This window comes from Zalophus californianus, chromosome 3 (assembly GCF_009762305.2).
Source record: "Zalophus californianus isolate mZalCal1 chromosome 3, mZalCal1.pri.v2, whole genome shotgun sequence".
NCBI lineage: Eukaryota > Metazoa > Chordata > Mammalia > Carnivora > Otariidae > Zalophus > Zalophus californianus.
This window is the reverse complement of record NC_045597.1, coordinates 15,865,876-15,881,997: the sequence shown is the minus strand read 5'-3', so window position 1 is coordinate 15,881,997 and position 16,122 is coordinate 15,865,876. Positions and strand designations below refer to the sequence as shown.

Here is a 16,122-nt window from a genome sequence, read left to right as displayed (position 1 = left end):
TTGATCCCACCCCCAACACACACACTCACTGTGAAAGCAAAAGAGGCCCAGAAAAAGATGTATTTCGAGCACGTGTCAAAGTTTTACTTCAGACTTGCAGGATAAAAGACAGCAAAAGGAAAAAGCTTGTTCACAGAAACAGTCTTAGGAAAGGGCTCTTTTAGAAATACAAAGGAACGTCTAGAATAAGTGGATCCTCAAACTTGAGCTGCTTCTGAATCTCACTCGCAGGGCTTGTTAAAACACCTAAAGCTGGAAACCAGCTTCTGATACGGTAAATCTTAGGTGGGGCCCAGAATTTGCATTTCGAACTAGTTACCAGTAGAAGACGAGGCTGCTGGTCCGGGGACCACACTTCGAGAACCACTGGTCTACCCTCCAAATAAAGTTGTTTAGGTGCAAGACGTTAATTTAACAGAGCTGTGATGCCGCCACGCCTCTACCCCTTCGGCCAGTAACCCCGATTACGCCCGGGGAGCGGCCCGGCGTGCGCCTCTAACCGGAAATACGGCGGTTCCCTCACGGGCAAGGCCCGCTCAGAGCCGCTCGATTCAACAGCAGAGTCTTGCTTTTCAAACTGGGAGGCTCTGGGGAATGAAATTTGGGGCGAAATTGTCTTTTTCGCTCTGCGCGCAGCACCCTCCTGTCGCCGGGGGGCGCAGCGGGACTCCAGGGGACGCAGGCCCTCCCGCCCCCGCCAGGCTCCGCAACGCGCACGCGCAGCAGCGCCTCTGACGCGCGCCAGGAAGGCGCCCCGGAAGTGGGGGTGTGGGGCGGCCGCTGTCTGGGGGGCGCTGAGAGTGGCTGTTTCCATTCCTCGCTCGCTTATCCTTGAAGTCCTTGTTTTGAAGTGGGCTGGCGTCAATGAGCCGGGTTACTCGGGATAAGGCGTTCACCCGCAATTTGCCTCCAGTCGGACTAAAAAGGAGTGCTGCCGAAACCCGGGATCGAACCAGGGACCTTTAGATCTTCAGTCTAACGCTCTCCCAACTGAGCTATTTCGGCGCCCTTTCGCTTCTCTTTAGAGTAGACCATTACTGAACTATTCGTGTCCGCCCCTTCCGCCTTTCCTCATCACTTGAGAGTGTTCCTTCCTGGTCGCGTTAAAACGGTTACATTAGAGTTCCGCCTTGCTCTTTACAAGCCATGATTAGATGCAACGTAGACGCTACTTACTTTCTTCAACATAATCCGAATTTCTGACCTAATTATCAACAGGGATCCTCAACGCGCCCGGGCGCCAGCTGCTGGGCTCCTCTGCGGCTCTGCGGGCGGGCTCGTCCTCCCGGGCTGGTCCCCGCCGGTCTCGAGCGGCGTGGTCACCTGGGCGAGCCCCCTGCCCCGGGAGGTGGGCCCTTCCCGCCGATGCGCGCCCGCCTGTGATCGTGCACGTTTGTCATCACGAAGGTGAAGGAGCGGACAAGGGCATGGAAGCAGGATCGCAGCCTCCCTGTGATGCCGGGTCCTCGGAATGCCCCTTGAGCCTACCACCACTGTGCACGGAGTCGGCCTGGCATACCGCGGGCGCTCCATATAATGCTTGGCGGGCTCATTAGGGACGATTTCCCGGTGCCAGTGCTACTTCCTACACCAGTAGACAGATGTTTCCGAAGCATCCGCTACGTGCCAGGCACAGACATTCCGCAAAGCCCAAACATCCTATTGGAATTTTTTTTTCTCCTATTAATTTGTGATTCTCTAAAAACAGTAATGATTACCGTAACGCCCTTTTAGCCCGCCCCTTAGAGCTTTGCATTTAAGTGGAACCTTCACAGGCAATTTTGAGGGATGCATGGGTGAGTGCCTTCGAATGTGAAAGAATAAAGGGGGATAAGGGATTGAATATTGGAAGTGTTTGCAATCTCTAAGGTGTAGAGTCGCTTTCTGAGTTTCTTTGTTGTGTTAAATCCAGATAAGAGAAGAGCTTGGGATTTCAAAGAAGTCATGGCTAAGGAGGGGAGAGAAACCCAAGAAGACTTGGGGACCGACGTTGCTCTGTGAGGGCTTTGTGGGGATTAGTGTGGGGAGAAGGGGCAATTTGGAGCAGGTGCCTTGTGCAGATCATACCTAGAGAGACGAGAAGAGAGGACTTTCACAGGCTTTCTTGTGCGTCATGAATGTAGCTACCTTTTCCCTTGTCCTCAAAACACTGCAGGAAAGACCTGAACCTGGCTGACTGGGAAAGTGGCAGGTAAGTTTTGATGGGAGTTGAGGTGGGAGTCGGGGAGAAGAAAAGGCCCAGCATCTGAGGGGAGATGGAGGGAAACGGATAGGACAGAGAAGAGAAGGAAGAGCACCACCAATCAGCTTTACATTTCAAATGTGATGTGATCAGATCCTTTGGCAAATTACGAAATCATAGGAACTACATTGTAGTAGAGATCATTTGTTGAGTAAAGGTGGATTTCAGGATGTAAGTGTTTCGATGTATGTCAGGATGAACGGGGTGGCCACGTAGCTCCATTTGCCCAGGACACTCGTTTACACCTGTCGTCCCAGAACCCTGCCCCAGAAGTACCTCCTTCACTCTTACAAGTCTCCTGGGACTGGAAAAATAAACGATGTAATCACCCCATTTATAAACAGTGAAAAAGACCCACAGCTTGATGCTGCATTATGAACGCTACCAGTTTCACCATTAGCGAAAAAACTTGTAACATCAGCTCAGTATTTGTTGTTGCTCTTTTACAAAGGAGATTGAAGGTTCCCAGGATTTAGTGTCACCGTTCCCAAACTGTGCAGCAGAGTATTTTCCATTTTTGAGGGAAACACAGTGATAACTGGCCCTCTGTGGGACACTGCTCGAACTACTAGGTAGTTCATAGTTTCAGCAATAGATCACGCTACATTTCTTTCAGTGACGTCATCACTCTGCAAAACTGGCTTTTTAGAATTTCTGATAAAAAGTAATTGCCCGGGGCACCTGGGTGGCTCAGTCCTTAAGCGTCTGCCTTTGGCTCGAGTCATGATCCCAGGGTCCTGGAATCGAGCCCCACATCGGGCTCCCTGCTCAGCGGGAAGCCTGCTTCTCCCTCTCCCGCCGCCCTCCCTCCCCGTTTGTGTTCCCTCTCTCGCTGTGTCTCTCTTTTCAAATAAGTAAATAAAGTCTAAAAAAAAAGTAATCGCCCATGAAAATAAATGTGTTCTAGGAAATAGACATGGTGATGTCCAATCTGCTTCAAGGCTTGAGAAATTGTGCACTACCCAACAGGTGCACACACCCCATTGTTAAGTAATGATGTAGTTATTTAAGGATGAAGTAAAAATGTAACTTTCTTTCAGTTTATGTGTAGAATTCTGCCAAACAGTTACAAAGCTTTTGGACATAAATACTTTAATAAGTTTTGGGCCTGAATATTTAATAAAAGGAACTGTTCAGGATTTCTTTTGGTCTTGGGGGCATTGGAAAAAATTACGGAGACTCTAAGAGTATCGTGAAAGTTTGAAGACCTCTCGCGTAGTGCCTTAATGTTGATAGCAGAAATGAAAATTATTACTGAATTTGGGAGAGATGTGGCTTTGTTCAAGATTGCAGAGGCAAGAAGAACCATCAGAAATTCCACAGAGACCAAGTGCCAAGGGCTAAAGCGAAGTGGAAATCTGTGCACACACATCACAATAAGGGACAGATGATAAAGACGTTGGCACTCAAATGAAGATAAGACATTGAAGACTCCATGTTGAGAAGAAGCTTTGCGTAGGCTGCTGCAATCCTGTCTTCCAAATTAGCCCTAGGATTTTGGCAATCCAGTCTAATTACCTATGATAACTATGAAAACTAATTACAACTACTAACTGGAAGACCTAAGAATAATACAACTAAAGAAAATATGTTGTATATAGTTACAGCATCTAATAAATTTTTAAGCTGCTGTCAGTTGATAATTTGTCCTTAGTTGTGTGTGCGCACACACACACACATACAAATAGCACTTATTTTAAGTAGCCTCTGATTTTAATCAACATTTCTCAAAAGTGTTAAAAAGCTGGGAATGTATCAAAAGGACATAAGAACTAGTTTGAAGGGGCCACTGGCCATAGCTGGGCCAATCAGGGCACCAAAATAAATAAGGAAATTAATAGATTATTTATCCTTTCGATAAATAAAGATCCCCGAGTACGATAATAGAGGGGAGATGACTGGGGATTCTGGTTTACAGGTGAATGACTTGCACGGACTGATAAATGTGGAAGGAGCGGTAGCAGTGAACATCTCCATTTTCCAAGCACCATACTAAAGACTGGTTCAGTCAAGAATCGTCAAGGGATGCTAAGTCTGGGGGATGCTAAGTCATATGATGAGCAGGACCACTGCATGGTCTCAAGAAGTGTCTCTCCATAGCTTGCATAATAGTTGCAAGAGGAAAAATAGAAACTATATATACAATGGAGAAATGGGACAATGCCTTGATCTAGTCATTAAGATTAACATCACCCATGAAAGACATTCAGATATCATGTGCCTTCTAATGTGATTCCCTTGGAAAGGATACAACATCACTTATATAGTGGTCCAGCCAAGAATGTACATCCTGACTTTAATCATGAGGTAACATTAAATAAATCCAAAGTAAAGGTCATTCTAGTAAATGGCTGGCCTGTATTCTTCAAAACTCACGCTCATGAAAAGAAAGACAAGCCAAGGAACTGTTCCAGACAGAGGAGGGAGGAGGAGACATGACCACAGCGTGATAAAGAGCAGTATGTGATCCTAGATGATTTCCACCTGGGAGGGGAAAATGCTTTAAAAGATATTAACAAAAAAAAATTGAAGAAACTGGAACATGGGCTGTAGATTATATAGAAGTATTATATCAATATGAAATTTCCCCGAGTGGGCAACTGTAGTTAAGTAAGAAAATAGCCATGGTTTTAAGGAATACATACTGAAATATTAAGGAATAAAGAGATATATCTGCAGTCTACCTTCAAGTGGTTCAGCAAAATAAATAAATGTGTACCAATACAGAGAGAATATGAAAAAGTATACAGAGAAAAATACTAAAAGTTGGTGAATCTGGGTAAAAGATACATGGGACTTCTCTGTACTACTTTGTAACTATTCTGAACATTGGAAACTCAGAATTTAAAAAAAATAAAAGTGTGGTGCTCTTGTGGAGCCAGACGATTTCAGTTAGAATCACAGATTAGAATGCTAGAGATGGAAGAGAATTAAGGGTTGATTTAGCCTGATCCACACATTTTTACACATCAGAAAACTGAGGCCCAGAGGCATTATAAATAACTTGGTTAAGGTTACCATCTTGCTCAGCTTGGACTGCTGCAAGAACGTGTCACACATGCGGTACAGAAAGTTATTCTCTAACAGTTTGGAGGCTGCGAAGTCCAAGATCAAGGTGCCAGCCAATTAGGTCCTGGGGAGAGCTCTTTCTGGCTTGCAGAAGGCAGCCTTCCCTCTCTGCATGCTCACATGGCTTTTCTTTACTGCCTGTGCAGAGAGAGACATCTCTCTTCCTCTTCTTAGAAAGCCACCAATCCTATTGGATTAGGACCCCACCCTATGAGCTTTTTTACTTTAATTACCTCCTAAAAGCCCTATTTCTAAATACAGTCACAGTGAGGAAAAGGTATTCAACATATGAATTGGGGCGGAAGAGACACTATTCAGTCCAGACACAATTAATTGGGCGCAGTACTGACTGCTGACCTATAGAGCATAGTCTTTTTTTTTTTAAGATTTTGTTTATTTATTTATTTATTTGAGAGAGAGCAAGAGTGAGAGAGAGAGCATGAGTGGGTGAAGGGCAGAGGGAGCCCGATGCAGGGCTGGATCCCCGGACTCCGGGATCATGACCTGAGCCGAAGGCAGATGCTTAACTGACTGAGCCACCCAGGCGCCCCCGGGCATAGTCTTTAGCTTGCACCGAATGCTTGTAATATTTTTTTGTTCTGAAGAAAGTTCCTATTTCAATTAAAAATCGGCATGAGACAAACTATGGAAAGAGCCCAGATGTCCATCGACAGAGGAATGGATAAAGAAGGTGTGGTATATATATACAATGGAATACTATTCAGTCATCAGAAAAATGAAATCTTGCCATTTTCAATGACGACATGGATGGAACTAGAGGTTATTATGCTAAGCGAAATAAGTCAGAGAAAGACAATTATCATATGATCTCACTCATATAGGGAATTTAAGAAACAAAACATGAACATAGGGGAAGGGAGGGTAAAATAAAATAAGTTAAAAACTAGGGGGAGGCAAATCATAAGAGATTCTTAATCACTGGAAACTGAGGGTTGCTGGAGGGAAGGGGGGAAATGCAGTAAGTGGGTGATACTGGGTGTTATATAAGACTGATGAATCCCTGAACTCTAATAATACACCATATGTTAATTAATTGAATTTAAATTTTAAATAATTTTTAAAATTTTTTAAAGAAAAAAATAAAATTTATGTTAAAAAAAAATTGGCATGAGAGTCTACATCTGAAACTGGAATCTGGGGTTAGCGCCCAGCTTTTCCTGGTAGATGGTTTTTTATAGGCACATCTATGCATTTTGAAGTTCCCTGTGTGTAGAAAATAGTACTTTTGCTTGAGGGATATAAAGCGATTTCTCCAAAGTTATAAATTAAAGTGGTAATGTAGGGGAGAAGTATAAAAAAGTTAATAGATTGTAAATATCATCAGTGCACTGAATTGATCCAAAAAAAGTTAATTTATTTAAAACTATTAAACCACAAGTCTATAAAGACCTTATTGTTTTTTGTTTTTGTTGAATCACATACATCAGTATAAAGCCTCTGGGTGTACTTACCAAGCCAAAAACAATCAAGTAAATTATACTCAAGAACAACCTACCGAGCTTTTGTACATTCTAAACCATCCTCCCACATCCATCAGACAAACGCCTAACTAACCATGTGGATTTTGCACAATGCCCTAAAGGCCAGAAAACTTGGATTCCAAAGCTTGAGTTTCAGAGGCTTGGGTGCTTTTTAAATACTGTCAGCTTAATTGCTTGCCTCTTTTTTGATGAAGTGGGCCAGCCTCCCAACTGCTTCTCTGCCCCATCTCCCACTCCACCTCTATCCAGCGATTAAGGGATAAAGCCTGATTATTCACCCAAAGAAATAAGACAAAATAAACTTAGCACAGGAGTTTCCTAAATCCCTCGACGATGATGACAATGATGATGATAGTGATTAATAATAATAATAATAACAAAATAGAAACAAGAAATAAATCAGTGTGTTCCTTTGTTCCAGGGAAGATGCACAAGAAGGTGGTGTAAGATGACCAGAGACCCAGGAAGGGAGGCCAGGACACAGACGCCCTTGTGCTATTTGGCCCCGATGTGCCTCCAACCTTCCAGGTAGCTCCCCTTCTTGACTCTGTACTGCTTTCATCCACTTCTCTAGTCCTATTGTTTTGTAGCCTTACACACCCCAATTCCATGTCCCATGATTGGCCAACTCCTGACTCACCTGGCCTTTACTCAGGAGCCTTAGCAACAAATAAGGGGAAGTCTCTACCCTTCCTCCCTGTCATCCTTGCACACACAAGCCAGAGTTTTTCTAGAGCATGTTTGTGGATGGGTGGAATGGGCTGAGAGCAAGGGACAGTGGATTTGCTGTGGTCCAGACTTGGGAAGGACTGCCCTGTGTGAGGCAGAAGCCTCATCGCATTTGCTCTCCTCCGTCCTGCAGTTGAGCACATTTCCAGGGCTCTCTTCAATTAGAGGGCAGAAATCAGGGTCCTGACGCTAGATTCCACCACTCAGGTATCCAGCCCTTTCCCGTCATTGGCAATTGGAAAAGTTGACTACACCCGGTCTTCCCCAACACATAAGGCTGCATGCAGCTCCTCTGCATCATCATTCTGTGTGTTCTCCCATTAGTAGTACAGTGTACAAATCCTCCTCGATGGGCAAGAAGGAACCCATCACAGCAGACAGAAGCACTCTCTCCAGACAGTGCATATTGTCCTCTGAGCAATGATTGTCTGAATGCCTGGATAAGGGAGTATGACTGGCGCTTCCCTGCTTGCCCCATAAGAAATGCAAGAAATAAAATCAAAGGGTTGTTGCTTGTTTCCACAAGAAGTAACCTCTGACATTCAATCACAGCGGTGCTTACGTAATATCTACAAACTGACCTCAGCTCAGCTGGGACAGTGGTCTCTCCCCCATGTGTGAGTCGGTGAAAGTGGTTAATGATTCCCAGTATCACACAGTTATTTGGTGACAACAGCTCAGCCTCAGCTCCCAGGCCAGAGCTGCCACCCTGCACCATGCTTGTCCCATATGAGGCCAGCTTTACCAACATATGGCCGTTCCTTTCAATCTACGACCCACATGCACTTTGGGGACGTTAGGGTTTTGAGGCAAATGGTCTTCTTGACCTTACCCGGCGCTGACTTTTGCTGCTTAAGCTAACCTGGCTCCTTCCTCCAGCGCATGAAGAAACTTTATGTCATTGTTGCTCTGAGGATCTTGAGGACTAACTGCTTTCAATTCCCTTCCTTATAATAAAAATCTGGGTTCAGAAAAAGACCTGCTAGAAAGCGTTTGTATTTCACTGTAAATAGAAATCCTTCTCCCCATTTTTATGGGCCTCCTGGTGTGCTGCAGTATAATATGTGTAGCATCACCTATGAAGTCTTCTTGCCAAAAAAATGTTTGATCCGAATCTATGCAAAGCCTCGAGGTAGAACTAACTTCCAGTTTCTATGAAATTCAGAAAGTGGAGAAATAAGTTAGATGACACCATGAAGAAGTAACCAGATTAATCCAGAGTATGAGACACTCTCTAAAACATCTGGCCTGCCTTCTTCAAAATGTCAACATCATGAAAACAAAAACATCTCTATAGTTAGATGGCTAAGATAATATAACTAAAAGAAATGTGTGGACCTTTATTGGATCTTGTTATAGGAAAAAAAAAGAACTCTAAATAAGAGACTTTTGGGGATATAGGGAAAGAAAAAATCTTTTCCCCACTACCCTCCTAGCTTCTCAGTAAAAGCCCTAGAAATTAGACCAACGAAAGACAGATTAATGAAAGAACTGCAAACAGGAATTTACTAACCTGGACACTGCACACACAGGTGGGAGTACCCAGTGATGAGTAATTCAAACATCTTAACAGAAGAACAATAAATCTGTAAAGAGGTGACAAGAGAGAGGGAAAAAAACAAGTTTCTAGGGCAGCAAATTCTTGGAAGATAAATGTACGGGAGACCAATGGCAGATAAGGTCTGTCAGTCAAGTTGGTTATATAGATTCCTCTGGTGCCAATGGTGGGCTGGTGAGGGTGTCCTGTTGTCACTGGTGATTAACTTCCGTCCTTCCTGGTAGAAGGGAGGGGGCATCTTTACAAATTTATGCCCGGCTTTTAAGCAAATAATGGGAAGGAAGAGAGCTTTTTTGGTCTCCGCTTCTTCTCAGTTGCCTTCAGCTCAAAATAATCTTTATTTATGCCAAAGTGGTATGTTGCAGGGGGGCATATCCTGCTAATTCTCAGGGAAATATGGAGAAATGTAAGTATGTATATTAGGAAATAACTATCAATTTTCATAAGTATGAAATGGTATATTGCCATTATGTAGGAAAATGCTTTGTGGTTTTTTTGGGAGATTTATGCTGAAGTATTTTCAGTTAAATTGTCATGATGTCTCACCTTATTTTCAAATGTGTCAAACAGACACATAAAAATCAAACCAATACAGCAAAATGCTAACAATCGTTGAAGCCAGGTGGAGAAATATTTCTTTCACTTCTTCTGCATGTTTTAAATTTTTCATAAGAGGGCTCCTGGGTGGCTCAGTTGGTTAAGTGACTGCCTTCGGCTCAGGTCATGATCCTGGAGTCCCGGGATCGAGTCCCATATCGGGCTCCCTGCTCAGGAGGGAGTCTGCTTCTCCCTCTGACCCTCTTCCCTCTCGTGCTCTCTATCTCTCATTCTCTCTCTCTCAAATAAATAAATAAAATCTTTAAAAAAATAAATTTTTCATAATAAACATTTGGAAAAAAGGTAGATATTAGTCTTATCTTACAGATCCTAGGAATTTCTGAATATAATGCTACTTTTCAAAAAAGATTGAAGAACTTTGTTCCTTATTAATGGGATTTTCGGTATCAGAATGTGACTTAGGGATACATTTTGTGAAACAAGAGAAGCCCTTCCTAAAATCCATAATCAGTCTAAATAGTCCCTTTGTCCATCTATTGCTAAGATTTGTCCTATATGCACAAGGACCATATTTCTGGAATCACCAAATCAGGAAATGTGGTCTGACAAAGGATTTCTCCCCCTTACTTCTGCTTTTACTCACATGAAAGCTTTACAAAGCATAAAAACGAAAACATGTATAGATGTTTTTTTATTTAATATATAATGAATCACCTTTCTAGAAGAAAAATAACACAATTAAATAAAATTATACTGTTTCAAGAAGATTTGGAATGCAGTTTCCATATTTTATAGTCAACTCCAATGTGATTTACAGCAAAATCTTTCTTTCCCTTTACAAGGTCAACTTAATAATCTATCATTACATATGTTGGGAATAAAAATGTCTTCCTTGTCTTTTATTCTTAACTTTTAATTTCCTTTTTGAATCAGGCTTTCAGTTTTGACCTTCACAATTACTAAGGAAAATCAGATTGTAGTAATTAGAATATTGCAGAAACATCATCTAAAACTATGGTTTGATTAATCCATTAACTTAAGCAACCATAATTTCAACTCCTAAGAATTTTAAACCGATTTAATTTTAGCTATGTGATTCACTCTTCTTTTTTTTATGGTAACCGAAATATTTGAGTAAGTCAGAGGTAGCATACTTATTTAGAATGTTATCAAAGCAAAAGGAAAACCTGCAGAGTAGCAAATTAATGTGAGGGAAATGTGTATTTTCTAAACATTAACACACTTGATATGTAACATCCAAATAGCTGAAATGAACATTCTACTTTCTTTTTTTTTTTTTTTTTTTAAAGATTTTATTTATTTATTCATGAGAGACGGAGAGAGAGAGAGAGAGAGAAGCAGAGGGAGAAGCAGGCTCCCAAGGAGCAGGGAGCCCGATGCGGGACTCGATCCCAGGATCCCGGGATCATGACCTGAGCCGAAGGCAGATGCTTAACCATCTGAGCCACCCAGGCGCCCTGAACATTCTACTTTCGAGGCTTTTTTCTGGGCAAAGAAAATTGCTTTAAATTTTCACCTAAGTTTATTCTACTAAAAAAAAAAAAAAGGAGGATCAGAACTCCAGAACCATTAATCAAAGTTTTCATATTTGTTGGAAATAGACCTCAAGGGCTTATTTGGCCTATTTTATTTACTATTTCTCAACTCTGTAAATTTTATTCAGCATTTTAACCTGAAAATGTACTTTCTCTTTCTCCTACCCCTGTAGTTAATCCTCACAGCTATCTTCATTAAGGGAGCAAAATTTTCACTCCAAGTCAATAGATGGGGGACTAAGCAAAGTGTAGAACTGTTATTAGACATTCGATTGAAGGGTTTTCCACCACTTTAGAGCCAAGGGAGGGAGACCATGAATTAGAATTACTTCTTTTGCTCCTCAAAATTGACCTAATTAAGTCAGGATGATGGAAAGAGGGCTTCCCACTTCCTGCATTAGGATAGAAAGATTACATTGGTAAAACAGGTTTTCCACCATTGGGTAAAACTCATCTTTTTAAGAGTGTGTCAGTTAGAACCTAATGAGTTTAACTATAAACACAAGAGTATTAGAAATACTATTAAAGCCAAGAAAAGATCAAAGAGCCATTATTCAAAGTGTTAACCTTAAAAATAAAACTGCCAGTTATTTTGCTAACAAATACGGGTTTGGTGGGAATAGTGAAAAAGCAAGGGGCTCTGCCTGGAATGAGAATCGAGAGAAGATGAAGGAGATTGGATGGCTGGAAAGAGAGGCAGAGAGAAACCAAGAGAGACAAAGAGACATGACAAAGACCCTGCTCCTTTATAACCCCACAGATGAATAGAGATGCTGAGTACCCAGGTTGTGGGATACAGAGATGATTACACTGCCAGGAGCATCAAGTCTGGTAGAGCACACATACCCATAAATTCATGAATCATTTGAATAAAGAGCAATGGTAATATAGAGGCTAGAACCTCAGCATCTTCAGGCAAGGCCAACTTGGGGGAATAGATGACATTTCGGTGGCCTTGTGTGAGGGTGGCTGGGATGGAGCTGCCAGGAAAGAGGGAGAGCCTGTGTGTGCAGCACCCTTTGGGATCTGAAGCACTGAGCATCGGGGACCCAGAGTGTATTTTCTATACCAGGAAGTGGTTTGATTTCTAAAAATCCACATCCGGGAAAGTGTGAAGGAAAAGTCTGAGTGGGCAGGGTCTGGAGGGGAAACCAGTGGGGAGGAAATAGTGCTAAGTGTAAGGCAGTGGTAGGGGGAGCTTTAGAAAAGTCAGACTTCAGAGATGGGCAAGGAGGAATCGGCAGGATTTAGTGACTATAGACCTAGACAGTGAGAGAAAGTCAATGATGGCGTCACAGTTGGTGGCCTTGGATAGGGTGGATGGTGATACTTTTTTTCAAGACTGCAAACACAGGAGGCCGACTAATCCAGGGCTGTGGAGGAGGGGAGTTCTCGTGTATCTGTGAAAGTTGAGAAGTTGATTCCATCTTCTGGAATCCAAATGGGTGGACCAGGCTGCAGTAGGCCCTCTGATCCTAGAACCCAGAAAAAAAGCAGGCGCTGGGAAAATGAAATGTGGGTATCATGGTTACCATGAAGATGGCAGTTGAGGCAACAGGAATGAATGAGACCCCACCGGGACAGCACGTGAGTGAGGGGGCCGAGGAAGGAATTCTGGAAACATCATCACTTGGGGCAGTGGTTCTCAACTAGAGATGATTTTGCTCACCAGGGGGACGGTTGGCAATGTCTGAAGGCATTTTTGGTTGTCAGAACTGGGGGAAGAGTAGAGGCCAAGGAGGCTATTAAACCTACAGTGCACATGACAGCCCTTCACAACCAAGACTGATCCAGCCCCAAAATGTCAATTTCGGGAATGGGAAGAAGAAGAAGGCGAAGGAGGAAAAGAAGAAGGCAGAGGAGGAGGAGGAGGTGGAGGAGGAGAAGAAGAAGAAGGAAGAAGGAAGAAGAAGAAGAAGCCAGCGAGGAGAGAGCAGGGGAATGGAGAACGAGATGGGAGAGGGGTGTCTCCAAAGACCAAGAAAGAACAAGTTTCAACAAATGGGGCATGAGGAGGGCCACATGCTGTCAGGGAACGAGAAAGAAAATTGGCCTTTGGCTTCCCTTTAAGAGGCTGATTGGGGATGGTGAAAACAAGCTCAGAAAGTGATGGGGCAAAAGTCAAGGGATCAGGAGGTGAACAGATGAGACACTGAGTCGGGAGGACACTCTTGAGTTTGTTGGTAAATAGAGGAGGGGGACCAAGACAGGAGGCAGGGAACAATTTTTTGTTTAAGGAACAGAGACTCCTCTTTTTGCTATTTTTGTCCTGTGAAATAAAAGTAAATACTTTTTATTTATGTATCAGTCACTGTCTTGAGTGTTTTGCATGCATTACTTTATTTAAAATTCATATTAACTACTGTTTCCATTTTACAAAGAGGGATAGTGAGCCCCAGTTGAAGAAATGTGCTAAAGATCACAGAAACAGGAAGTGATGAACTGGGCTTTGAACCTGGAAGTGCTGGGGGCTCTCCTGAGCTTGATGGTGGTTCAAGGTTGTCCTGTGCAGATGCTGCAGCTGCTGACTTTAAGCTGCCCGTTTGGATGGCTCAAAGGCAGTGTTCAAATTTGAGAGATAGGTCAGGACAGCCTTATAACTAACCCCGGTGCTCACTTTGTTCGTGCCCAGCAGCAGGCTAACAAGATAATCCTAGGACACTGTAGTTCTCCATCGCAGGTTTAGACAGCTGGGTGTATGCTTCCTCAAGAACTCACCAGCTGTATGATGCCATGTGAATGATTCCTTGCTCGGTCCCTCCAAGCAAGTGACAGCCCAGAAGGAAGTCTGTCTGGACACGGTTGTCCTGGCACTCTTCCCGAATCTCCCCAAACATGGAATGGTGCAAGGAAATTCATAGGATCAATGGATCTAGGTATCTAGGATTTTGTGAGCTTGAGCACATCTGCTCCAGGGTTACTCAAGAATGTTCAAAGGTGGGCGCCTGGGTGGCTCAGTTGGGTAAGCAACTGCTTTCGGCTCAGGTCATGATCTTGGGGTCCCGGGATCAAGTCCCGCATCGAGCTCAGCAGGGAGCCTGCTTCTCCCTCTGACCCTCCCCCCTCTCATGCTCTCTCTCTCAAATAAATAAATAAAATCTTCTTTTTTAAAAGATTTTATTTATTTATTTGACAGAGAGAGAGAGCAAGAGAGGGAACACAATCAGGGGGAGTAGGAGAGGGAGAATCCAACTTCCCGCTGAGCAGGGAGCCCGATGCGGGGCTCGATTCCAGGACCCTAGGATCATGACCTGAGCTGAAAGCAGCCGCTTAACCAACTGAGCCACCCAGGCACCCCAATAAATAAAACCTTTAAAAAAAAAAAGTTCAAGGGTGAGCACCAGTTTTCACATTTGCTCTGGCCCAGAAGACACAACTCCAGCACTCGTGACCATTACACCATTTTGCCTTTTTCTACAATAGTAACAGAAGAACGGGCTGAGAATGAGTGAGATCCCATTTGGGTCAGGAATGTAACACTGATAAAAATCAAGAGCTCCTTCCCGGGGGTGTATAAAAGGGAGCTCAGCAGGAACAGATGAAAGCATTGCTTTAGTTTTGAGGATCCACCTATTTAGGTTGGTGGTACCCATATGTAAAACTCTGAAGTTTTTTTCAGCGATATCCTCTAGTATAGGTGTAGAATTAGGCAAGGAGAAAGGTTAGGTTCATTCAAGGTTGGGCTAAGGAAAGATAGTGCTTGAAACACAGTAGGTGTTCAATAGTACAGACTGAATGAATAAATAAATGAATGGATGGACAGATGAATGAACCATCAGGAGGGCAGGCAGCAGAATGAAGAGTGCTGGGAATGAGTTTACACCAACGGGGACGATGGTGGGTCCAGACTGAGTAGAAGCAGCCATGAAGCCATGTGGAACATGAGGAGACAGACCACTGAGGCTGATCTGACTGGGGTCTGAGGTGGGAACAGAATTGGATGGTCCCTGAAGCTCATGCCATCAAAGGAGATGCTCCAATTAATGTTTAATCATGTCATTTAAAAAGACCTGCTTCAAACACGCCAGTTGAAAAACCAGCAACAGTATAAACAGGCAGTTCAGAGAAAAAGGAACACAAGTGACCTGTAAACATACACAGAGAGGCTTGAGCTAGCTAAAGATGACAGAAGTGCAATAAAACAGAATGTTTGCATCTTCCAACTGGCACAGATTAAAGGGTTTATGAATATCCACAAGGGCAGCTTCAGCTGTGCCTTTCCAACTCGAGGCACCTGTGCCTCTGGACCCCAAACAGCTGTTCTCAGCATCAGCCCTTCAGAAACATGCGCACCTGTGTGGGTAGGTGTGTACGGGGATGTTCATCGCAGACGCTTCTTCCATAGCTGTATCAGGGGCCACTGTAGATTCATGGTCTTGACTTGGCTGTGCCTTCGTGTTGGCAGTGGCAGAGTGTCTGCCCTCATGTGCCCCTGAGCCTTTTCAAAACCCCCACTTCTCTTTTCAGCTGTTTCCCCCATTACTCTCAAGTAGAAATTGAGGCCGTGGTGATGTCCCTCAGGTTCCTTCCCTCATATCTCTATATCCAAACTCTTCTCAACTCCTGCTTTTACTGGTCTAGGAGGATGAGCTGGACACCATCGATCCCATTGCCCCCCCCCACCAAGCTAGTCCTTCCCCATGGTGCCCATGTCCTCAGACATTGCCCCCAGTAATTACGCACCCCGATCATCAATCTCTCCTCCTCTGCTGCCCAGCCTGCAGTTTAGAATAGTTTAGAAGTCCCTTTGGTGCTAAAAACAAAATAGAGCGGCTTCTGAAAACCCTTCTGGAAGAAAAACTAGATTGCCTCCTCTACTCTCTATTATTACCACACTCAGACTTCTGGCCCCCAAATGTGTGAGTTTTTCCCACACCAAGCAGTTTTTCGGATCTCTGTGGACACCAG

The 16,122-nt window shown here is 43.6% G+C and overlaps 1 non-coding gene across 1 annotated transcript; it reads right to left on the bottom strand.

Annotated features, from left to right (window-relative positions):
• Nucleotides 1-932: 932 nt before the first annotated feature.
• On the bottom strand, nt 933-1,005 carry TRNAF-GAA. The gene has a single exon. It is a non-coding gene; the product is annotated as a tRNA-Phe (tRNA).
• Between the last annotated feature and the right edge of the window lie 15,117 nt (nt 1,006-16,122).